General features: G+C 42.7%; 1 long non-coding RNA gene across 1 annotated transcript in view; it reads left to right on the top strand.

The window, feature by feature from the left end:
- The window catches only part of LOC110126751 (uncharacterized), a 65,534-nt gene that overhangs the window by 33,254 nt on the left and 7,235 nt on the right, over positions 1–25,045 (top strand). The window contains exon 3 of the long non-coding RNA XR_002310528.2: positions 818–987. This is a non-coding gene — a long non-coding RNA (uncharacterized lncRNA). The remainder of the gene's footprint in view (positions 1–817; positions 988–25,045) is intronic.

Raw genomic sequence — 25,045 nt, 5'->3', positions numbered from 1 at the left:
TAAGCACAAGTAAAACCAAGCATTCAAATGTTCCCAATTTAGCCTCTGAAGCATTATGTTGGGTGCCTCTACCTTGGCCCACAGCTGCCAGCAATCCAAAGCTCTTTCTTGTACAGACATTTTCAGTTTTTTAAATGTAGGTATTCTCCTCATTCCCAATGGTGGTGAAGTTACCCTGGAGGAATTTTTATAGAGGCAGTCACTGTTGTGTCTTACCAACCAAAGGTGTCCAAAAGCTTTCCCTGGGGCTGGGGCGGTAGGGACGATCTTTACAAGAGAGCAGAAAAACCTGCTGAGAAGCTGAAAGTCCTGTGTCCTGTTAATAATGCCTTATGAAGAACATGTTCCTCTCTGTAGCCAGGCCCTCATCTCAAGCAGCCAATTTTTTTTCAGTTTTTTATGAATTTACTTATTTTTCATTGAAGGATAATTGCTTCACAGTATTGTGTTGATTTCTGCCATATATCAACATGAATTAGCCATAGGTATACATATATCCCATCCTTCTTGAACCTCCCTCCCACTGCCCACCCCACCCCACCCCTCTACGTTGTCACAGAACCCCAATGTAAGCTCCCCGAGTCATACAACAAATTCCCACTGGCTGTCTATTTTACATATTGTAGTGCATATGTTTCTGTGCTACTCTCTCCATTCATCCCACCCTCTCCTTCCCCACCTCCCCCATTCTGCCATGTCCAAAAGTCTGTTCTCTATGTCTTCAAGCAGCCAGTTTTAAGTGGTAGTCATGCCATAAGGGTGGGGTCAAGGGGGTGGGAATAAAACCCCACCTTCTTTCTCCTTCATGCCTGTGCAGGGTGAGAAGCCGAGTCAGTGGGAGGCAGCGCTCTGGAACTGGAGGACCCCATCCTCAAGGGCTAACCATCCCATCTTGTGGACCCCTTCATCTGCAGACGGTGCTGCCTGGGACCTGAGGATCCTTGGACCGCCCTCTCGTTCTGGGCTCTTTCTCCAGTCGTGCTCCAGGTTAGTGCCACGGTCTGTGAGAAGTGAGAGGAATCGGAGAATATCAGCACAAGGGCTTCAGAGACTGCCTCGCCCCACTTTCCAATTTGACATTTGGATAAAACAAAGTCCACGGCAGAGAGGTGACGAGTCTCAGGGCACATCAGTAGTTAGTGACTAGATTTGGGTCCTGACCCTAGGCTGGCAAGTTTGGCATAATAATAGATAATAGCAAGAGCACGCACACACACGTGCACACACAACTCTTGTTTAGTTCACTATGTGTGAGGTACTGTTGTAAAATATGTATAGAGTTGTGTGCATATTATCATTCCCATTTTATGCATAAGGACTACCGAGCTTGGAGATGTTAAGTAACTTGCCCAAAGTCACCACTAGTGACTGGCAGAGCCAGAACTTGAACTCAGGCAGTTTGGCTCAGCTCTTGACCCCTGCACAGTCCTGACATACTAGCATGCGGTCTTCACTCACTCATGGTCCAGAGGACCATTCCTTGGCCAGAGGATTCCTGCCTTGATATCTTACCCTTGGAGAGATATTTCCCCAAACATGATGGTATGAGGTGCTAAAGTAAGGCTTCAGCCAAAACTAAAACTAAGCAAAAAATTCCATGGTCAAACAAATGTGCAGTGTTGTATTAAAACAAGTTAAACAGAATTGCTTTTACCACAGAACTTCTCAGAGCCTTCAATATGCCAATGGACATGTGAATTTTCTAAAAGAGTCTAAAAGCATTTCCTAAACCTTTTGGAACATAGAGCATTTTCTCATGCATTGATGTCATCACACATCATGTGGCTTCTGGAAAACTCAGTCAAGTAAAAAAGGCAAATTTTATTTGATGTATTGTTATGAAAATAGCTTTGACCTCAAGAATGCACTAAAATGGAAAACAACTTTGACTCAAAGATACCTCCAGGGTTTCCTGGAACACAGTTTGAGAACTGATGTCCTAGAAAATAATATATTAAAAACAAGACTTGAAGGACATGATCATGGGCTAATTAGCATCTTGTCCTTGTGAAGCACAAGGAGAAAAACGAATGAAAGAGCATGAATGTGTTTTAAGAATCAGTCTTTCATTCTACTAACTCCTTATTCTCCCTTTTCTTTCTCTTCTCTTCCCTCCTTTCTTCTTTTCATTTAAAAATTCCTCATTGCTCCATAAGGGATTTAAAGTAGCTTACTCTTCCAGTAAGTCAACATTCTTATTGATAGAGACACATCGCAGAATAAGTAAAGTGTTATTTTAGTGAGGTGGGGGGGACTGTCCCTATCCCCCCAATTCTCCTGGATTTGCACCCCTATCAATCAACCTGAAATTTCTATTTTGTTTATTTGTCTATTTTGTTTATTTGGGTAAAGCCGTGTCTTTCTAGAAAGAGGCTCTGGTTCAGATGCAATCTGGATATGGCAGGAAGTGCGACACGTTGGGCTACCCCACCTGAACCTCTGCACAAGCGGCTCAGTTTAGGGAGCTTTTCCCGAAAAAAAATCCTGAGGGATCGGGACTCAGAATGGGGGAGCACTGCAGCAGCTACCCTCAAGGGACCCTAGAAAGTGAGGTACCTGGTGGGAAGTAGCTGCTGTTTTTTAGGGAGATGTCCAAAGGTGCCTTTTATTCATTCAACACTTTTACCTGGGGTCTGCCCTGGATCCGAGGTCATTGTGTGTTTCTTCTAGACCAGAGATCTTTGAGGACTTTCCTGGTGGTTCAGACAGTAAACAATCTGCCAGCAATGCAGGAGACCAGGGTTCGATCCCTGGGTCAGAAAGATCCTCTGGAGAATGGAATTGCAACCCACTCCAGTATTGTTGCCTGGAGAATCCCATGAACAGAGGAGGCTGGCAGGCTACAGTCCATGGGATCACAAAGAGTCAGACACGACTGAGTGACTAACACAGGGGTCTTTGACCCTGACCTCACCCTTCAGGACAAAGCCAATGGGACGTCTGGGGTAACCCAGACCAGGCAGGAAAAATGAAACGTATGTCCTACTGGGTGACACAGGGTCCTCCTTCGTAACACTGGCCTGTGCAATGTCGCCTTGTCCTTTGGCTCACGAGGCAGCTGATCCGCAGGAAGACGCTCTGGTGCCCACAGCCTGGGCCAGATGGAGAATCACCGGTGGAGGGACACTGAGGGTCCCCCCTCCTGAGGGCAGCTCTGCCTTCCTCGCTTCTTCGTCTTGTCCACGCTTGGGCTCTCGGGCTCCTGCCAGCTGATGCTAGCAGTGAATCACCACCTCTTACTCTTGCCACTGCCGTGTGCCATATGCCACACTTGAGCCCAGGTGTGCGCCAGGCGAGTCCTTAGCTGTTTGCCTGGAGTGGGCTCGCGTGGTGGCTGATGTGCTCCCCGTCCAGGCAAACCCATCCAACTAAGTGTTTTATAAACAACAAACAAGTTTATTGGGGGTTTTCCACATACAGTAGTGCTACACACTCCTTCAGAAAATGCAGATGAGAAAGTGGAAACGTCACCCACAATCCTGTCACCCAGAGATAAGGACAGCCAGCTCTGGGTGTGAACCCCACCTGCCCTACAGACACTTGTGGAAGGTCCCAGGTGGGATTCATACGTGGCCAGGGTCACGGCCATTCTTCCAGCCTCCCCGCCCTCCACCCCCACCCCCACCCCCACCCCCATCGCTTTGCAGCAGTGTCTGCACTGCAGAAGGGGCCGGGTTTTGTGTGTGGATTCTCTGGCTTAGAGCGAGATGGAGAGGACGGCGTGGAGTCAGGCCCCCTTTCTGTCTCAGGGACGGATGGATCCGATGGGGCGCGAGGCGGGGAGGAGCCCGCTCCCCAAGTCTGAGCAGGATGCAGTGTGTCCCACACAGGGAGGATTCGGAAGTTCAGCTCTGCTCAGGCGAATGAAGGATGTCTGTTCTCCGTCATGTATTGAAGCCACTAATTTCCTCTCGGGACAGCCCTGTCGTGGAGTGGGGGGCCTCAGGTAGGGATACCACCCTCTTGCCAAGTGTCTGCCTCTCTAATTCCTGGCTCCTCTCCTCACACTTGATGCTGCCTTGGTATTCCCTTTAGATCTCCTCATTTGAAGTCTGTATTTAGTAGCACGTGCATAGCAGTTAAATATGAAATCCAAGACGTCATAAACCATCGGCCTCCTGTTTCATATAAAATGCATGAGGAGACATCACCAGCATTCACAGGCTCTGATGAATCACCTCAGGTTCTCAACGTCTCCCCACCAGTCTTTTAAAAAATGTCTTATTGTGAACTGGGGGCTTCTCCTGTGGCTCAGTGGCAAAGAATCTGCCTGCAATGCAGAAGCTGCAGGTGACGTGGGTTCGATCCCTGGGTCAGGAAGATCCCCTGGAGGAGGGCATGGCAACCCACTTCAATATTCTTGCCTAGAGAATCCCATGGACGGAGGAGCCTGGCAGGCTACAGTCCATCGGGTTGCAAAGAGTTGGACATGACAGAAGCGACTTAGCACCAGCACGCACATAGCCAGTTAAAGTATCACTCTGAATTCTTCAGATTAAACGGGGAAAGAGCTGGGGAAAGTTGGGCTCTTTTGAGGCCTGCACTGGCCCGCTAGAGCAACCCTCTCTGCTGGCTCAGCCTCTTCGCCGGCAGCCCCTGCTGGCTCATCTGTTTATTCTGCAATTAGCACTAGAAGGAGACTCACGGGGAAATTTTTGCTTGGGGGCCCAGAATTTATATTTCAGAAATTCTTCCCTTCGTTAGAGCACCAGATTCTGTCAGGAGAGTTTGAAAACAATAGCTCTCAGTGCTCTTCCAAAAACACTCTTGATGATAATCATTGGTAATTTCAATATCCACAAATGTGGTCTTTCTAATACTGTCTCCCAGTTCTTCAACTTCTTCCCCTCCCAGTGATTTTATCCTTTATGGCATCTTTTAAAAAATTTTTATATTTGTATCTCATATAGAGTACTGCTTTCATTCATTTTTCAAAATTTTATTGGTAAATAGTTTATTTACTTTGTATTAGTTTCGGGTGTACAGTATAATGATTCAGTTTTATATATATATTCCATTTTTTATTTTATATATATATAATATATATGTATACACACACATATATTCATTCTTGTTCAGATTATTTTCCCACATAAGTTATTACAGAATATTGAGTAGGATTCCCTGTGCTAAAGAGGAGGTCCTTGTACAGGTTGGTTATCTATTTTATATACTGTAGTGTGTATATTTTAACCCCAAGCTCATAATTTATCCACCCCACCTCACCCCCCTACATTTCCCCTTTGGACACTGTTTCTGAAATCTGTAAATCTATTTTTGTTTTGTAAATAAGTTTATTTATAAAAATTAGATTCCACATATAAGTGATGTCATGATATTTGGCTTTCTTTGGGTGACTTAGTATGTAATCTCTAGGTCCATACAAATTGCTGCAAATGGCATTCTTTCATTCTTTTTTGCTTAGTCGCTCAGTCACATTTGACTCTTTGTGACCCTGTGAACTGTAGCTGGCCAGGCTCCTCTGCCCATGGAATTTTCCAGGCAAGAATACTGGAGTGGGGTGCCATTTCCTTCTCCAGAGGATCGTCCTAACCCAGGGATTGAACCCACATCTCCAGAGTCTCCTGCTTTGCAGGCAGATTCTTCACTTACTGAGTCATCTGGGAAGCCACTAGGAAATGACAGTGACAAGCTTTAAGTAGGATTTTCTACCCATTTCATCAGAATTAACCACATATCTCAAGACCTTAACTGGTTGGTCATCCAGATAGCAGACTTAGGAGAGGGGACGCTAGGATGGAACAGGACAGAAACTTGGTCTGTTAAGGAAGGCAGCGAGCCAGCAGCTGAGAGCACTGAGACTCTGTCAGTGGCGGGTTCAAGTCCCTGCTCTGGAACGTTAATGAGATGACCTAACCTGGGCATCTTGAGAGTTGAGATGATGTGTGGAAAGCACTGGAACAGCAACTGGGACATAGGCACTGTCACATACTCACTCTGAGGACTTTTTAAATAAAAATTAAACATGGCACCAAGAAGTTTTTAAGCACATTCTGGTTTAATCGGTATTTTGACTCTGTAAGGTGGTGTCAGTATCTGTCCTGCAGTTGGGAAAGTGACTCCCTAGGCTGTCTGGCCTGTGCCCAGGAGATGGGATAACACAGGCATGTCCGTGGAGGGCGTGCAGGTGAGTACCCAAGGTAGGAGGAAAGACAAGACTCTCCCCTGGCTGCCAGGCTGGAGGTGCAGAAGCTCATTCATCCTTCCCTGGGCACGTGGCTGGTCTCCTTAGAAACTGCTGGGGCAGGTCTGGTGGTCAGGGCACTTGGCCCAAGGCCCCAGCATGGGCTGTTCACAGGAGCATGTAACAAAGTCGGGATTCTTGCTCCAGGTTATCGACACAGGAGGTGGGAGGTGGGAGGGGATGGGGGGACATGGGAAGCTAGTGAAGACATCCCCCTGACTATTCTTTTTTATGGCTGAGTAATACTCCATTGTATATATGGACAACATCTTATTTATCCATTCCTCTGTCAATGGATGTTTGAACTGCCTCCATGTTTTGGCTATTGTGAGTAGTGTTGCAATGAACAGGGGTATATGTATCTTTTCAAATTATAGTTTTCTCCAGATATATGCCCAGGAGTGGGATTGCTGGATCATCTAGTAATTCTATTTTTAGTTTTTTAAAGAAAACTCCCATAGTGATTATACTAATTTACATTCCTACCAGCAGTGTAGGAGGGTTTCTTTTTCTCCACATCCTTTCCAGTATCTGTTATTTGTAGACTCTTTGATGATGGTCATTCTTACCAGTGTGAGGTGATACCTCATGGCAGTTTTGATTTGCATTTCTCTGATAATTAGTGATATTAAGCATCTTTTCACATGCCTCTTGGTCATCTGTATGTCTTCTTTGAAGAAATGTCTATTTATATCTTCTGCCCATTTTTTGTTGGGTTTTTGTTTTTTGATATTGAGCTGCATGAGCTGTTTGTATATTTTGGAGATTAAGCCCTTTTTGTTCAGTTCATTTGCAAATATTTTCTCCTGTGGGTTGTCTTTTTGTTTTGTTTATGGTTTCCTTTGCTGTGCAAAAGCTTTTACATTTAATTAGATCCTGTTTGTTTATTTCTGCTTTTATTTTCATTACTCTAGGAGGCGGAGCAAAAAAGATATTGCTGCAATTTATGTCAAAGAGTGTTCTGCCTGTTTTCCTCTAAGAATTTTATAGTGCCCGGCCTTACATTTAGGTCTTTGATCCATTTTGAGTTTATTTCTGTATATGGTGTTAGAGAATGTTCTAATTTCATTCTTTTGCATTCTGTCCAGTTTTCTTAGCACCATTTATTGAAGAGACTTTTTCTCCACTGTATATTCTTGCCTCCTTCATCATAGTTTAATTGACCATAGGTGTGTGGGTTTATTTGGGGGATTTCTACCCTGTTCTACTGATTCATTATGGTATTTTGGCCACTCATGCCCTGGCCGTGCCCTTGACCTTGCCATTACTAACAGTTGTACTCCCTTCATAATCTCAATTTCAAATGTTCCACCCTCTCATCATAGTTTTCTCCTTCCAGTTCAGGCTTCTATTCTGTCCAGTGGTTCCTCAACCTCATTGAGATTCACAGTCAATGGATCTATCACCCTTTCACTGTTCCCCACCACGCCCATTGCCACCCACAAGTCCTCACTGCCCTTCTTACCCACTTAGATTATGTGGTTTCTCATTATCACCCTGGCCACTAATATACAATCAACTCTCTTCCACCTCTTCCTTCATTGTACCTTCTTGGCAAGACCAGAGGCCTGGCTGAATCTACCTCTGTCCACTGTGTCTGCACAGCAAGGCTGAGCATGCCACTCGCTGTGGTTGAACTTCAGGTGGGACCTTGGTGATGGCCTGGTGCTTCTATTCCATTTCCCTACACCATTATTCTCCCACTCTGTAAGACAATGATTTCCCATTTTCTCCTCCTTCTCAAACCCTCAGTCTTCCTCCCCCGTGCTCACTCTCAGCTGATGACCTTGCTTCCTAGTTCAGGGGGATTATAGAACAATAAACTGACAAGTTCCACATTCCCACCACAGCACCCACCCACCCATCCTCATCAGTGCTTATCTGCTCTGCCTTCCCTGCTGGCACTGGGGTGAATTTCCCAAGCTTCAATCAGCAGTACTCAAAACTGTGGTCCTTGTTCCTCACTGGCAGCATCAGCATCACCTGGGAGGTGATCAGAAGTACCAATTCTCCAAACCACTCCAGACCTGCTGAATCAGAATTTGTTGGGTAGAGCCTGGAACCTGTCTCTCCAAGTGATTCTTCAGCACAATGAAGTTTAAGAAGCACTTAGCTTAGAATCCTTTCTCTCACCTGCTCAGGAATATCCCTCCAGGGTGGTCCCATCTCTCTTTTGCATCATCGTACTTTTTCCTCTTTTGGATAAATTTCCATTCCATCCTGTATATAGGCTGGATACAAAAAAAACAACCTCTCTTGATTCCAAATCCCACTTTAGCTACCACCCCATTTCTCTACTCCCTTCTTTCTTTTAACATACCCTCAATCAGTCTTTTGCTCCCACCATCCCCTAAAATGAACTTGCTAAGGCCATCTTGGCAGAAACTGGCTAAATGGTCACCCAACTGTTTCTTCTTTCTGGAGACACAACTAACTGACATTTCTCAATATCTGTGCATGTAAATAAGCCCAGATGACTAGTTCTTGGTATGGGAGTGTGAACTTTCAGGCTGAGGCATTTGAGCGAGGTATGCTTCGACATGGACTGTCCCTTCCCCTCTCTACAATAATGATCCCTATGTTTATATCTCTAGCCTGGACCCAAGGCTTGCTTATCCAACTGCCTACGAGGCATCTCCACTTGGCATCCACTAGACATCTCCATGGGGCTTCCTAGGTGGTGTTAGTGGCAAAGAACCTGCCTGCCAATACAGGAGACATAAGAGACACAGGTCCTGGGTCAGGAAGATCCCCTGGAGGAGGGCATGGCAACCCACTCCAGTATCCTTGCCTGGATAACCCCAAGGACAAAGGAGCCTGGAGGGATATGGTCCACAGGGTCACAAAGAATCAGGCATGACTGAAGTGACTCCACATGTACGCACACATTCAACTCACCATGTCCCACACCAGACTCCTGATGCCTTTAGTCACGTTTCACCCATCATCTTCTTCTTGATAAAATGTCACCTCTGTCCTCCCAGGTGCTTAAGTCAAAACAATGGACTAATCCTTATTTTCATACATCCCATTATTATCAGTTCCTATAGATCTTACCTTCAAAACATCCCGAGCCTCATCTCACCCTTGCATAGGTGCTGTCTGTGTTCCAACCACCACTGTCTTCTCTTGCTGACACTCTTGCCATATCCTCCTAATTCTCTTCCTGCTCACATTCTGCCTGTCTCCATGTTGTTCTCAATAGAACATCTAGGATGATCTTTAGACCCAGAAATCAGATTATCTTACTTTTCCAGTCTTGCCCTTCCCCCAGATCACTCAGAATTAAAACCAAAGTCCTTGAAATGGCTCTCAGGCCCCACATGGACTGGCTCCCCATCACCTCTCTGACTTCATCTCTTCTTACTCTTCTTGGCTGGCTCCCCTCCTGTAACACTATCTTCTTTGCTGTTTGAAGCATATTCTTGCCTGGAATACACTCGCCCAGATAGTCACAGCCCACTCTCGCACTTCCTCTAAACCTGCAGTCAAATTCACTTTTACAGCGTGGCCTTCCCTGATACAAACTTATGCTCACCCTCCCCTGGACTCCCTGTGTCTCTTAGCACTTTCCACCCCCTGGCAGACTAGACATGAACTGATGTTTTGTTTGCCTATTCATACCAGAATGTAAGGAGAACAGACCATCTTTTTTATTCTGTGTTCCCAGAACATAGAACAATGTTAAGTGCACAGTAGGTGCTCAAAAAAACATCTAAAATGAATGAAAGAATGATAGCTAAATGAACCAGCCTCGTTGGGCCCAGGGGAGGAAGCAAGTCTCACCAGTTGAGTTTTTTAAATAATTAAATTTATTTTTAATTGAAAGATAATTGCTCTACAATATTGTGTTGGTTTCTGCAAAACAACAGCATGAATCACCCATAGGTATACCTATGTTCCCTCCCTCTTGAACCTCCCACCTCCCTCCCCATCCTACCCCACTAAGTTGTTACCGAGTTCCGGTTTGAATTCCCTGAGTCACCCAGCAAATTCCCACTGGCTGTCTATTTTACATATGGTACATGTATGCTTTGTTTCTGGTGAATGAGAGTCCTTTCTTGCTCTCCTTGTGAATTTTGTCACAAGGATCTTGTCTTCAAAGCCTCTTGTGTACCCTGTTTTGAACTGCCTGGGAGACTTGTCTCCTCCTGATGGAGTTGGCCCCTTAGACACACTTGGGGACATCGGACGTGAGTCCCCAGCACCGCCTTTGCTCGTGAGGCTCCGGGGCCCCATCTGATACTGCAGAGAGGGCGGATTCCCCTACCTGCTCTCCTGCCAGGCACTCACTGAGGTCTGACCAGCAGAGCAGTGGACAGCACCAGGTTCTCCTTGTGCAAAAATGCAGACAAGTCATCATGACAACTTCAAAAGAGAGGAGGGAGGCTTGAAGGCCCTTTCAGTCACAGGATTCTCGAGGAGAGATGAGCAAGACTGGGCAGGCGGCTTGGAGGTGCCACTTCCTGGGCCTCCCCACTCTCTGACACGGTCTCTGGGAAAGGTTGTTGGAACCAGAAAACACATGGCTTTGTTGATGAAAAGCCTGTTTATTCCTAGTACACTGGACACTTTGTTCAAGAATAGTTCATCCATTTGAAAATATTGCCCTTGTAATGGTGCCAAGGTCATTCTCTGCTGGGGTTATCAGCAGAGTACGTGCCAGCTCTGCCTGGAGTATTTTAATAGGTGTATCATTTCCCTGCCAAAGTGACTAAAGAACATTACATAGTTAATTTGTATTCAGTGCTCTCCCTGCATGCATTCTTAATATTCGGTTTTTACTGGGAATTTAAGAGAAAAAAAGAGAGAGAAAGAAATGAATAAATAGGTTAGGATACAATGAACTGCTTTAAAAAAGGAATTTTAAGTGGTTCTGACTCATTTTGGAGTTCTGTACCCGTTTGATAATAACAATATACTTTGCAAAGCATTGGACAGTTTTCAAAAAATTTTTATATTCATTCTCTCCTTTGATGCTCAAATTTACCCTGAAAGGAAGGATGCTGTGTCCTCTATTTTAAATGAGAAAACTGAAGCTCAGGAAAGTGAAATGGCTTGTCTCAAAGTCAAAGAATTAAACATGATGGAATGAGCGTTAGGACCCCAGTCTCTTAGTGCCTAGGTCAGAGCTGTCCATGCCAGGGTGGAAAGCTGGGTGATATAGGCAGGTCCATGGAGGAGGCAGGTCTAGCTGGGTTTGGTCAGAGACCCTTGAAGTCTAGAAGTGAATGCAAATGGAGAGCAACTTTGTCAGTAGCTCTGGCCTTCTGTGTCAGCGAACACAAGATAATGAACACTTTTCACCCTGAAAACCACGTGGAGATTCTACCTGCAGAGTGGCTGATGAGTACGAAGTAGGTGTAGCAGGACCTGGGGGAGAAAAGCATCCCACGCAGCTGCCCCAAGGCCCTCTGGGAAAATCTCCAGAATTCCAGTGCCAGTTCCACAGGGCATAGGTCTATTGCCTGACCTTGAGCAAACCCCATGTAAGATAGATTCTATCACATCGGCTCACCCATTGGTAGAGACAGTCAGCTTCCATTGGAATGAAGCCATGGATGACACAAAGAAATACAAAGCAGGTCTACAAGCTTGTGATTACCACAAAGCTGAAAAGTATAGCTAATGATGAATGACAGATCAGTTTTCTAGATCTTGAAACTAGTTGGAACATCAGGATGGAACCTCTAAGGTAAATGGACAGAACTCTCCTCGGGTTTAACGAAAATTGCATCAGGAGCAACATTCATTATCGATCAACATCAGTCCCACTCTTAGAAAGTGAAAGGCACATGTTTGGACCGGAGAAGACTTATGAGTTTTAGTTGACCAGCGGCTCAGTGTGACTGGGGCTGACAAAGACTTTAGTACAACCACGGACTCTATTGACAGAGGTGTAGGGCCTAGGAGGACTCACCTTGAGCTTGTATGGACAGTCAAATGAACATGGGCCTCCATAACAATGCTCTTCAAGAGGGTCATTGACAAGCTGGAGGCAGGGTAAGTGGAGAAGAAATCAAGGTTTATGTCAGGGGCCCTATGGCCTATAAGGGGCTTCCCTGGAGGATCAGATGGCAAAGAACCCACTGGCAATGCAAGAGACCTGGGTTCCATTCCTAGGTTGGGAAGGTCCCCTGGAGAAGGAAATAGCAATCCACTCCAGTATTCTTGCCTGGAGAATTCTATAGACAGAGGAGACTAGTGGGCTACTAGTGGGCTACAGTCCATGGGGTTGCAAAGAGTCGGACATGACTGAGTGACTAACACTTTCATATGGCCTGTAAGGGAGAATACTCACTGGAGTGACATAGTGGTTGTCACATAATTAAATGATCGGGAGGATGTGGAAGAGTATAATCTACATGGAGAGCTGCAGGGCTGGAAGTAGGTTAGTGAATGAAAACCAGAGGGATGCAAAGACTTCAGGGTAGGGGAGAAATTCTGAGAAAGCTCCAGAAAAGCCTCACCCCTTGGAGGGAATCTGTTCTAAGCAAGTCAAATGAGCTGGAAGCTCTGTGAGTCTGGCTCTACTGGGTTTTTTTTTTTTTTTTTTTTTTTAGATCTACAGAATTAAGGTTGAGGATTTTTCTCTTTTCTTTTTCTTTTTAGAGGTTTCTGGGTTACCTAATAAAGCAGCTGAACAAATCTGGAGAAATTTGTCTTTTAAACAGAACTACTATTCAGATGCTGAGTAATGAACTCTGTATCCGTGAAGGCGATTGACAAAATGAAGCTCTGAGGCTTGAGAACACTGTGGAAATGAAGCCCACAGCTTCAGGCATGAAACCAGATTGGATTCTGACTGAGGAACTTTCCTGAAGGGTGACTTTGCAATTTGCATCTGTGGTGTGTACACGTCTGCTGTTTGTTCCTCGTATCTGGACGCCCTCTCCTACTCCATGTCCCTTGCTCTAAGAATCACTACAGCCCCTACCCAACCACAGGAGATATTCCCAAACCAAAAGTCCTTGCCCCACCCTGGACCTCGGAGGAACCCCTGTACAAAGTGGGCTGGATTGAGTAAAGACTCTCTCTTTGAGAATGGCGTTAGGCCTGGCCAGTCAGGTGGTCAGCAGCTGGCTGGAGCTGGGCCTGAGGTAGAGGGGCAGAGTCGAAGCAGCCATTGTCTGACATGTGCTTTCAATCAAACAAAAGCATCCTGTTCGGTCACCATAACTAAGAGAGAGGCTGATGCGGCTGTGGGCGCCTGGCATCTCCCTCCTTCGCCTCAACAACTGTGATCTCCCTGGGACAAGATTGCTCACAGTGGATCTGTTTTCACAGATTCCACCACTATAAAAACCAAGATGCTCTTGGTATTTATTAGGCTATTTGGGATTAAAAGTGGTGGGTTATTTTAAGTGCAGAGTAGTGGTCATGAGCAAGGGATAGAATCTTGTGTAGCGTTTGAAACATGCTGTTCTCTCGATCTTTTTGGAAAAAGGTACAAGTAGGCCATGGGCTATGCTTGTAACTGTTTTCACCAGTCTCCCAAAAGTGCCTTTCAGATATTATAAATGATGGTCATTCTTATAAGGTTGAAACATTATTTTGGATCAAGGACTAAAGCCTTATTACTTTTGCAAAACACTAAAACTCATTCTGAAAGAAAAGCAAAGATCTTTTATAATTTTGATAATAAATGCAATTTTAAAGCAATTGCATTTGGCCTTGACAGATAGAGACTTGAAAAACAAAGACATAACAAATTAGAGGCTTTCTTTCTTATGTTAAATAGAAGTTACACGGTAGCATCCAGGGCTTGGTATGATGGCTTCACAGTGCCGTGAGGAACTCAGCTTCCTTCCATCTGACATCTTTAGCATGTGGTTTCCATCCTTGCGGTCATCAGATGGCTGCTGGAGCACCAGCCACCAGGTCCATATTAGAAGTGGCGAAAAAAGGACAAGTCCAAGAGCAAAATGTACATACCAGTTGGTTGGGGCCCGTACCAAGACCTTCTACTTATGTCTCATTGGCTAGATTTAGCTCCATAGTCATCTGGCAAGGGAAATTAGAATATGAAAATATTGAGTCAGGCTCACTAATGCTTCAGTCAAAAGTAGAGTTTCATTAGAAAGGCAAACATGGGGAGGTGGTCTATCTAATGGTCTGTGCTCCACAAAAAGGAAAATTTCTATAAGACGTTCTATTGGCTTAACATTTTATAGTCAAAACCTATAGAAAGTTTGTATAATTTTTTCATTAAGAAACCACTTCATATTGTAAGTCTCTGATAGAGTTCCCATAGCTGGCCTACCGTCACTTCACACTAAAGCCACTCACTGAACTCTTGATCATCTCATTCAATTATCCCTATGTCTGCTAGTTCCCCAGACCTGAATCAGAGTTTACTCAGTTACTGTTTATCCTTCATGTTCAGCCAGTCACAAATTTTCAGCTGTCTCCTCTCCAGACCACCTCTTACAGTCTTTCTGTTCCTTTCCACCTGGACCGTCAGCTCAGTAGAGCATCCCTGAAGCCAGCCGCTGTGCTAGGCTCTGCAAGCGCAATGATCATTAAAACACTTGGTCTCATGCCTTCAGTCCTGGGTTAGGCACCCCCGCCAGGCTACGAGCTGATCTTCCTGATTCCTGGTCCACTCATTCCTGCACCCGCAACCCTTGTTCAGACACTGTCCCATTTCTCCTATAGAGTGCAGTCAAAATCTGTTTTTTGAAAGCCTCTGAAGCCTTGTATTTGACAGTGTCCCTTGTGACTGTGCTGTGTTTATTGGCCATGTGGAAGGATGGTGGATTCTAGGAAGATCTCTGTTCTGCCATTTCCTGGCGTTGTGACCTTGGACAGAATCTCTGGCTCCAAGTGGTACATGGCAACAGTGGTGTGTAGCCTACTTGAGTGGGCTTGTCAGAACCAGGAACAGTAAGGAAATCTAAAAGAACCTTCTGTCTTAAAAAGGTACTTGACTCCCTTTGGATCAATTCAAAGAGGCTTCAATGACTCTTAAGAGGATTAGGCCAGAGGACTTCAGTGCAACTTTGTGCTTTTGTTCCCTAGGTGGAAACCCTTGACAAGTGACACACACAAACAATACTTGGGGTGGAATAAGAGCTTTATAATCATCTGTATGAGGCCCATAATACAATTCAGCATCTCTTAAGAGCTTCAGAGTCTATAAACATTTTCAAAATATTTCATCTAGCCTTCACAATCACTGAAATGCTTGAGGGGAAAAAAAAAAAAACACATGTTTTAAGATTTCTCTAGCAGAAGCATCACCTGCAATCTCAACAGTCATTTAAAAGGATTTAGTCTCCAGACCTGTCACCCTCTTACTCTCCCTCATTTATACTACTCTTTTTAGAGCTATTGCCTGGAAAGAGGTGAAGTGGATATCATTAGCTCCGTCTGCAGTTGTGGAAATTGAGAGTGTAGTGAAGTGACTTTTTCAGAATCATAGCAGTAAATGGTAGAATGATGAAGCTCAGTCTGATCATCTGACTCTTGTTCTGCTGAGGAGGTAAGGAGAGAGATAGAAAATGGTGACAATGAAGAAATAGAAACCATCTCATCCTCCTCCTACTCCTATCTCAACTCTTGCTAAGACTTCAGAATGATAGGAAGAAGAGGACACATGAGGAGGGACATGTCAGGAACAAAACCGCTCAATGTGTTTTATGGAGAGGATGGGTGTAGAGCAGGTGGCAGTGTGAAGAGAGTAGGATCATAATCCAAGAAGCAGGATCATGGAAATAGCCTTGGAGGCCCAGAGCAGAAAGACTCTGTTCTTTCAGGTACCTTTAGATGATGTGCATTTAGAGACCTGATTTGGCAGGTGGCTATTTGTCCTTTTAGTTGTCAAGCATTTGTTCACTTTTCTCCTGCTAACCACAACCTAAATTCCTACTTGGAAACTACCACTAACCCTGTTCTCAACCTATGGGTCTCTGGAGGAGCTAAATTGACACCTGGCCCAGGAATCAAAAACGTGACCTGGGCCTAAGCTAGTCACTACACCAGATTTCCTCAGGCGATGTGATTTGTGTAGGAATGAGCAGCAATCCAGTTAGAGCCAATGCGATTTTCCCAATACTCTGGGACAAAGACCCACTTTCTGCTGGGTGTGGACTGTACGTGTATAGTTCTGGGTGCTGCTGACAGTTACCTGATGGACATGAGCCTGTTTCAGAGTGGCTTCAAGAAGTGAGCAGAGAGATAGAGGTAAAACTGGATCCTGATAAACTTCATTCGAAATATTGTTTATAACAAACTTCTTCCTGAAAAGTTCAGTTATAGGAGCCAACACTTTGTTGCTGTTGCATAACCCAGTTGGCATATGTCTTTTCTCAATTATGGTCAAATGGATCAAGTTTCATAAAGTAATATTTTAACTTTATATTAACTATTGGCAGAGTCAAGGTTTATCATATAAACTTCTTCTAAGGAATTTCTTTTTTCGTAGAAAATTGGGAAGATTTGCAAAGTGTTTCTGCTTCTGGCTCCAGGGAGTGGCAGATAGCAGATTATCCTCCTGTCAAAAACAACCATAAAAATCTATACTTATAAACACTGTTGTCTGACAGCATGGAGAAACATCAAGGCAGCCAGAATTGTAGGAGATTATCTGTGAGAGAATGAAATACAATTACAATCAAATGCACAGATTTCGGTGAAAATTGACAAGCTAATTTTAAAATTTATATGGAAAGGCAGAAGGCCAAGAATAGCAAAAACTATACTGAAGAAGAAAAAACATTTTTGAACATTACCAAATATGAAGCCTTATATTAAAACTATAATAATTCAAACAGAACATCTCAATTATAGAAAAATAGATAAAAATGGTGAGTGACTCAGAGACAGCAAGTACATAGGCACAGAGAGCAGTTAGAAATCTGTTTCAGTGATACAGCTGAGAGATGGCAATACTTACAGGTGTCAGATGTCATTTTAAACGCTATACCTGGATGATGACAAATGTGTTGGGAGCAACTATATTATTTTGAGAGCTATTAAGGAGGTAAGTTCAGTTCAGATGCTCAGTCGTGTCCGACTCTTTGCAACCCCATGAACTGCAGCACGCCAGGCCTCCCTGTCCATTACCAACTCCCGGAGTTTACTCAAACTCATGTCCATTGAATTGGTGATGCCATCCAACCATCTCATCTTCTGTCACCCCCTTCTCCTCCTGCCCTCAATCTTTCCCAGCATCAGGGTCTTTTCAAATGAGTCAGCTCTTCGCATCAGGTGGTCAAAGTATTGGAATTTCAGCTTCAACATCAGTCCTTCCAATGAACACCCAGGACTGATTTCCTTTAGAATTGACTGGTTGGATCTCCCTGCAGTTCAAGGGACTCTCAAGAGTCTTCTCCAACACCACAGTTCAAAAGCATCAATTCTTCTGCGCTCAGCTTTCTTTATAGTCCAACTCTCACATCCATACATGACCACTGGAAAAACTATAGCCTTGACTAGACGGACCTTTGTTGACAAAGTAATGTCTCTGCTTTTTAATATGCTGTGTAGGTTGGTCATAACTTGCCTTCCAAGGAGTAAGTGTCTTTTAATTTCATGGCTGCAATTGCCATCTGCAGTGATTTTTGAGCCCAGAAAAGTAAAGTCAGCCACTATTTCCCCATCTATTTGCCATGAAGTGATGGGACCAGATGCCATGATCTTAGTTTTCTGAATGTTGAACTTTAAGCCAACTTTTTCACTCTCCTTTTTCACTTTCATCAAGAGGCTCTTTAGTTCTTCACTTTCTGCCATAAGTGTGGTGTCATCTGCATATCTGAGGTTATTGATATTTCTCCTGGCAATCTTGATTCCAGCTTGTGCCTCTTCCAGCCCAGCGTTTCTCATGATGTACTCTGCATATAATTTAAATAAGCAGGGTGACAATATACAGCCTTGATGTACTCCTTTTCCTATTTGGAACCAGTCTGTTGTTCCATGTCCAGTTCTAACTGTTGCTTCCTGAACTTCATAGAGGTTTCTCAAGAGGCAGGTCAGGTGGTCTGGTATTCCCATCTCTTTCAGAATTTTCCACAGTTTATTGTGATCCATGCAGTCAAAGGCTTTGGCTTAGTCAATAAAGCAGAAATAGATATTTTTCTGGAACTCTCTTGCTTTTTTGATGATCCAGCAGATGTTGGCAATTTGATATCTGGCTCCTCTACCTTTTCTAAAAGCAACTTGAACATCTGGAATTTCATGGTTCACGTATTGCTGAAGCCTGGCGTGGAGAATTTTAAGCATCACTTTACTAGCCTGTGAGATGAGTGCAATTGTGTGGTAGTTTGAACATTCTTTGGCATTGCCTTTCTTTGGGATTGAAATGAAAACTGACTTTTTCCAGTCCTGTGGCCACTGCTGAGTTTTCCAAATTTCCTGGCATATTTCCAGGATTTGAAATAGCTCAACTGGAACTCCATCACCTCCACTAGCTTTTTTCGTAGTGATGCTTCCTAAGGCCCACTTGACTTCACATTCCAGGATGTCTGGCTCTAGGTTGAGTGATCACACCATCGTGATTATCTGGGTCGTGAAGATCTTTTTTGTATAGATCTTCTGTGTACTCTTGCTACCTCTTCTTAATATCTTCTGCTTCTGTTAGGTCCCTACCATTTCTGTCCTTTATTGAGCCCATATGGAGTATTTGATGATTTGATAATTTAGGAGTGATGAAAGAGAATTCATGATAGCTTGATGTTTGTGGCTTAGTTATAAATGGATGGTGACACCCATCACTGGGTTAAGGTACATGGTTTGGAAGCAAGTTTTGGTAGAAGGGGTAAAATAATTAGGATTTGGGCATTTTGGAGTCGTAGGTCTGAGGATGAGGAGAGACCTCAAAGGATAATAGATTTGGGAGATACCAGATGGATGGGACATGCATATTATGCACCTTCACACATTCTCTTGACACCACTGCCTCTTGGACCCTCAACCAAATGCTCCAAATGGGGTCATCACCAGTTGATTGAATATACTTGCATTTGGGTGATTATGCCAGACCCTCCTCCTTGGCTGCCACCTCACTGTCATGTCAAATGGCAACATATTGTAGATTCTGGCTCCTCCCACCCCTTCCAGATTTGGATGAAATGGCTTACCAGCTCATGGGTCCTGGCATTCTAAATGAAGTGCTGTGTAGGGGAAGCAAAGCAATAGTGGGTAAGCAATAGTGGGTACCGCAAAGGTAACAGTCTTAAGATCAGGGAGAGAGAAAACACTGCATCCTTTCAGAGTAAATGTTAGCAAAAGATACATAATCCTTATGTCAAGAAAGAAAGAAACCGTGGGAGATTTAAGGAAAGAGCCAATATAGATGAAACCAGGGAGCCCACCCAGTACATGGAAAATTAAACAGGAGGCAAATTACATTCTCCTAATGACTCTGGGCTTTATGTTGTATGACTTTATTCAAAAATTTTGTTCTTATGATTTGTGGATAGTTGGGGAAATGGAATAATCTTTATTTGCTATTATTTAATAACCGACATATTTCACTTTTTTCAATTTAGCTGTCATTGCTTACAAAGTACCACAATAACTATCACTGCAATTTTGTTTCTGATACTGATAGCTAGTGTTAACAAGCAACTCTATGTAAGTCTGTGAATATGGGTGTGATTGTTTGTGATGTGCATGAGACAGAGAAAATGAGAATGAGGACAGAGATAAGAGACAGACCCACTGATGAGTGTGAAAATGTAGTGGATTTAAAACAAATCTGCGAATTCTTTGATACTTCTTCCACTGAGAGGTAGGGTGAATATCCCCTCCCCTTGAATCTGGGCCTTAGTGTTTTGTTGACCAATTGTAGTGACTGGTTGGCCAATGGAATAAGGTCAAGATTACACTCTACGTTTTCTGGTACTAGGTTACAGGGGCAGCATAGCATCAGCCTGATTCTCTGGCAATATTTCAATAAAACTGGAAATTGATTTTTAAATAATAACAAATCTAAAAGCCTTATCATTTGGAGCATTTAAACTCTCCATTTCCTCTTTGATTAAAGAAGAAATTAGAAAGCATAGAAAATCTATGAAGTAATGGTAACACATATGTGACATATTAGAACCTATGGTATATAGCTAAATAGTACTCAGAAAGAATTTCAAAGTCCTAAATATTTATATCATTAATCAAGAAAGAATAAAAATAAATTAGAATCAAGTTCTGAAAGTTAGTAAAAGAACAACAAAACCAAGACAAGCAGATGGAAAGAATACTAAAGATAAAAGCTTAACTTACCACATTAGAAAACAGAAAGATGGCAATACTAAGAAATAAATCAACCCAAGATCTGGTTCTTTAGGGCGGAAATAATAAAATCTGTATAGATGTTAGGTAATCTAATCAAGAAAAGGGGCAAAAACAAGTATACAAAATGAAATTGAAACACAAATGGTTGCTTTGCTTAAATATGCAAATAAATGGCTAAGTGGATTTTTTCTTAGAAAATAAAAATTGCCCAAATTCTCAGAACAGAAAGAAAAATCATAACAGACCAAATTAACATGAGGGAATTAGGAAATGCTTTTAAGAACCTAACACTCAAAGAGCAATGAGCCTATATAGTCTCTCAGGCAAATTTTATGAAATTTTTAAGAAACCAGTAACTTCAATGCTATTTAAACTGTTTCAGAATGAAGGAAAACAATCAAAGGTGAAATTCTTTTATGAGTGTAAGGTTGATGTCAAAACCCACAAAAAATAGCACCAAAAGTAAATAAAATCATAGCTTAATTTTACCTGCATTTGGCAATGCCAAAGAATGCTCAAACTACTGCACAATTGCACTCATCTCACATGTTAGCAAAGTAATGCTCAAAATCCTCCAAGGCAGGCTTCAACAGTATGTGAACCGTGAACTTCCAGATGTTCAAACTGGATTTAGAAAAGGCAGAGGAACTAGATATCAAATTGCCAACATTCGTTGGATCATCAAAAAAGCAAGAAAGTTCCAAAAAAGCATCTACTTCTTTATTGACTATGCCAAAGCCTTTAACTGCATAGATCACCACAAACTGTGGAAAATTCGGAAAGAGATGGGAATACCAGAACACCTGACCCGCCTCTTGAGAAATCTGTGTGCGGGTCAGGAAGCAACAGTTAGAACTGGACATGGAACAACAGACTAGTTCCAAATAGGGAAAGGAGTACATCAAGGCTGTATATTGTCACCCTGCTTATTTAACTTATTTGCAGAGTACATCATGAGAAATGTTGGGCTGGAGGAGGCACAAACTGGAATCAAGATTTCCAGGAAAAATATCAGTAACCTCAGATATGCAGATGATACCACCCTTACGGTAGAAAGTGAAGAACTAAAGAGCCTCTTGATGAAAGATGAAAAAGGAGAGTGAAAAAGTTGGCTTAAATCTCAACATTCAGAAGACTAAGATCATGGCATCTGGTCCCATCACTTCATGGGAAATAGATGAGGAAACAGTGAAAACAGCGGCAGACTTTATTTTTTTGGGCTCCAAAATCACTGCAGATGGTGACTGCAGCCATGAAATTAAAAGGTACTTGCTCCTTGGAAGGAAAGTTATGACCAACCTAGACAGCATATTAAAAAGCAGAGACATTACTTTGCAAAAAAAGGTCCATCTAGTCAAGGCTATGGTTTTCCCAGTGGTCATGTATGGATGTGAGAGTTGGGCTATAAAGAAAGCTGAGTGCAGAATTGATGCTTTTGAACTGTGGTGTTGGAGAAGACTCCTGAGAGTCCCTGGAACTGAAAGGAGATCCAACCAGTCAATCCTAAAGGAAATCAGTCCTGGGTGTTCATTGGAAGGACTGATGCTGAAGCTGAAAGTCCAATAATTTAGCCACCTGATGCAAAGAAATGACTCATTTGAAAAGACCCTGATGCTGGGAAAGATTGAGGGCAGGAGGAGAAGGGGATGACAGAGGATGAGATGGTTGGATGGTATCACTGACTCAGTGGACGTGAGTTTGAGTAAGTTCCGGGAGTTGGTGATGGACAGGGAGGCCTGGCGTGCTGCAGTCCATGGGGTCGCAAAGAGTTGGACACGACTGAGTGACTGAACTGACTGACTGAATCTTACCTGTGAATAAGATTTAAAAATCCAGAATAAAAGAAATTGATAACAATATGTATGTTACCATTATTATTTCACAATGTATTGAAAACACTAGCCAACATAATTGAAAAAAAAAGAGGTATAAAACTTGGAAAGTGAAGTGAAAGTCGCTCAGTCGTGTCAGACTGTTTGCAATCCCATGGAATTCTCCAGGCCAGAATACTGGAGTAAGTAGCCTTTCTCATCTCCAGGGGATCTTCCCAACCCAGGGATCATATCCAGGTCTCCTGCATTGCAGGCAGATTATTTTACCAGCTGAGCCACAAGGGAAGTCCAAAAACTTGGAAGTAGGAGGTAAAATTACCATTCTTTTGAAGATAATATTGTTTACCTGAGGAATCCAAGAGATTCAGCTCAAAATCTACTATAAATAGTAGTAAAATTTATTTAGAAAGTTTGGCATGAAGTTAACATTAGGAAATTAATAATTTAATTATGTAGAAACAATAGTCAGTTAAAATGTGATAGAAAAAAAGACCTCATGTACTACAGGAACAAAAACATAAATTGTTCAGAATAACTTGAAAAGGAAATTGTGCAAAGACTAAGAAGAGAAAACTTTCAAATGCAAATGAACCCCTTTGAAAAAGGAAAGGCATATTATGTTCTTGGATAGGAATATTCAACATTGTAAAGATGTCAGTTCTCCCCAAGTTAATCTATAAATGTAAAACAACCACAATAAAATTGCTATCACAATGTTATTTGAGAATTAGATAAGCTGATTATATAGTTTATTTGAAAAAAGTAATTAGTAACCAGAAGAAAAATCTGAGGGAAAAAAGATATAAGGGATGTATTCATTTTCTACTGCCACAAAACAAATTACCCATCAAGTTAATGCTTAAAGTAACACCTACTTATGAGCTCAGAGTTCAGCAGATCAGAAACCCAGGCACAGCGTGACAGGGTTCTCAGCTCAGGGTCTAGCGGTACTGGAATTCAGAAGTTGGTGAGGATGTATTCCCTTCTAGAAGATGGACTGGGTAAGAATTTGTTTCCAGTTTTATTCAGACTGTTGACAGTTTAGTTCCTTTTGGTTGTAGGACTGAGGACCTCATTTCCTTTCTGGCTGTCAGCCAGGAATTGTTAGCTCCTAGAAGCCTCCCAGAATCTGGGCCATGTAGTTCTTTTCATTGTCAAAGCCTTCCCATGGTAAAGAAGACAGAGAAAGAGAGAGGATACGAGGGTTGCATGACTCCTTCACGTTTCGTTGGAAAACTCAGTCATATGACCATGCATATGCCAAAGCCTTTGACTGTGTGGATCACCGCAAACTGAAAAATTCTCAAAGAGATGGGAATACTAGACCACCTGACCTGCCTCTTGAGAAATCTGTATGCAGGTCAGGAAGCAAGTTAGAACTGGACATGGAACAACAGACTGGTTCCAAGTAGGACAAGGAATACGTCAAGGCTTTGTCACCCTGCTTATTTAACTTACATGTAGAGTACGTCATGAAAAACACTGGGCTGGATGAAGCACAAGCTGGAATCAAGATTGCCAGGAGAAATATCAATAACCTCAGATATGCAGATGACACCACCGTTATGGCAGAAAGTGAAGAAGAACTAAAGAGCCTCTTGATGAAAGTGAAAGAGGAGAGTGAAAAAGTTGGCTTAAAGCTCAACATTCAGAAAACTAAGATCATGGCATCTGGTCCCAACACTTCATGGCAAATAGATGGGGAAACAGTGAAAACAGTAGCAGACTTTATTTTTTGGGGCTCCAAAATCACTGCCCAATGGTGACCAGGATTTAGGATGGTGACCAGTCCATCCTAAAGGAAATCAGTCCTGAATATTCATTGGAAAGACTGATGCTGAAGCTGAAACTCCAAAGGCCACCTAATGCAAAGAACTGACTCATTTGAAAAGACCCTGATGCTGAGAAAGATTGAAGGCAGGAGGAGAAGGGGACAACAGAGGATGAGATGGTTGGATGGCATCACCAACTCAATGGACTTGAGTTTGAGTAAACTCCGGGAATTGGTGATGGACAGGAAGGCCTGGTGTGCTGCAGTCCATGGGATTGCAAAAAGTCGGACACGACTGAGCGACTGAACTGAACTGAACTCAAGGGAAGAAACAAAGGTAGACTGGTTGTTCAAGAGGAAGAGGAAGTAGATTGGGTTAACATTAGCTGTCTCTTCCACGAATCCCTTGTACCTTATGCCAAAATTAATTATAAAGGAATGAAAGAATAAAATGTTTAAAAGGAAGGGAGAAAGGAAAAAGAGAAGGAAAGAATAAGAAATCATGAATGGGAGAATTTTTTTTTTAAGATAATTTTCAGAAAAAAATTAATAATTATTTTTAAAAATCTCTGAATGAAGAAGACCTTTCTAAATGTGACTTTAAAGTCTAGAAAGTATTAAAAAGAAGAGAGATAAATTCAACTAATTTTAAATCTAAAAAAATTCTTTCTGACCAAAAAGAAAAACTGCACAAAGGAAAGTAAAGACAAATCAAATTCTAATTGGGAAATATCTAGCAGATTGATATCTTAACCAAAGTATAAATTTCCTAAAGTCTAAAGAACTTTAAAAGAGTGATTTTAAATGAGCAATAGAATAATGAGCAAAGGATGTGAACAGACAGTTCACAGAAAAGGAATAAAATGGTTCTTAAAAGTATGAAAAGATTTTTTTTGCTTCATTTATATAATAAGCGAAATGCAAAGTTACATTTTTAACCTGTCAGGCTGGTAAAGATGAAAAGATAGTTAACACATTGTGTTGGCAAGGGCATAAAGTCAT

This window comes from Odocoileus virginianus, chromosome 19 (genome assembly GCF_023699985.2).
Source record: "Odocoileus virginianus isolate 20LAN1187 ecotype Illinois chromosome 19, Ovbor_1.2, whole genome shotgun sequence".
In the NCBI taxonomy this organism is placed as follows: Eukaryota; Metazoa; Chordata; class Mammalia; order Artiodactyla; family Cervidae; genus Odocoileus; species Odocoileus virginianus.
The sequence above is the reverse complement of the archived record's forward strand: the minus strand, read 5'-3'. Positions and strand labels throughout refer to the sequence as shown.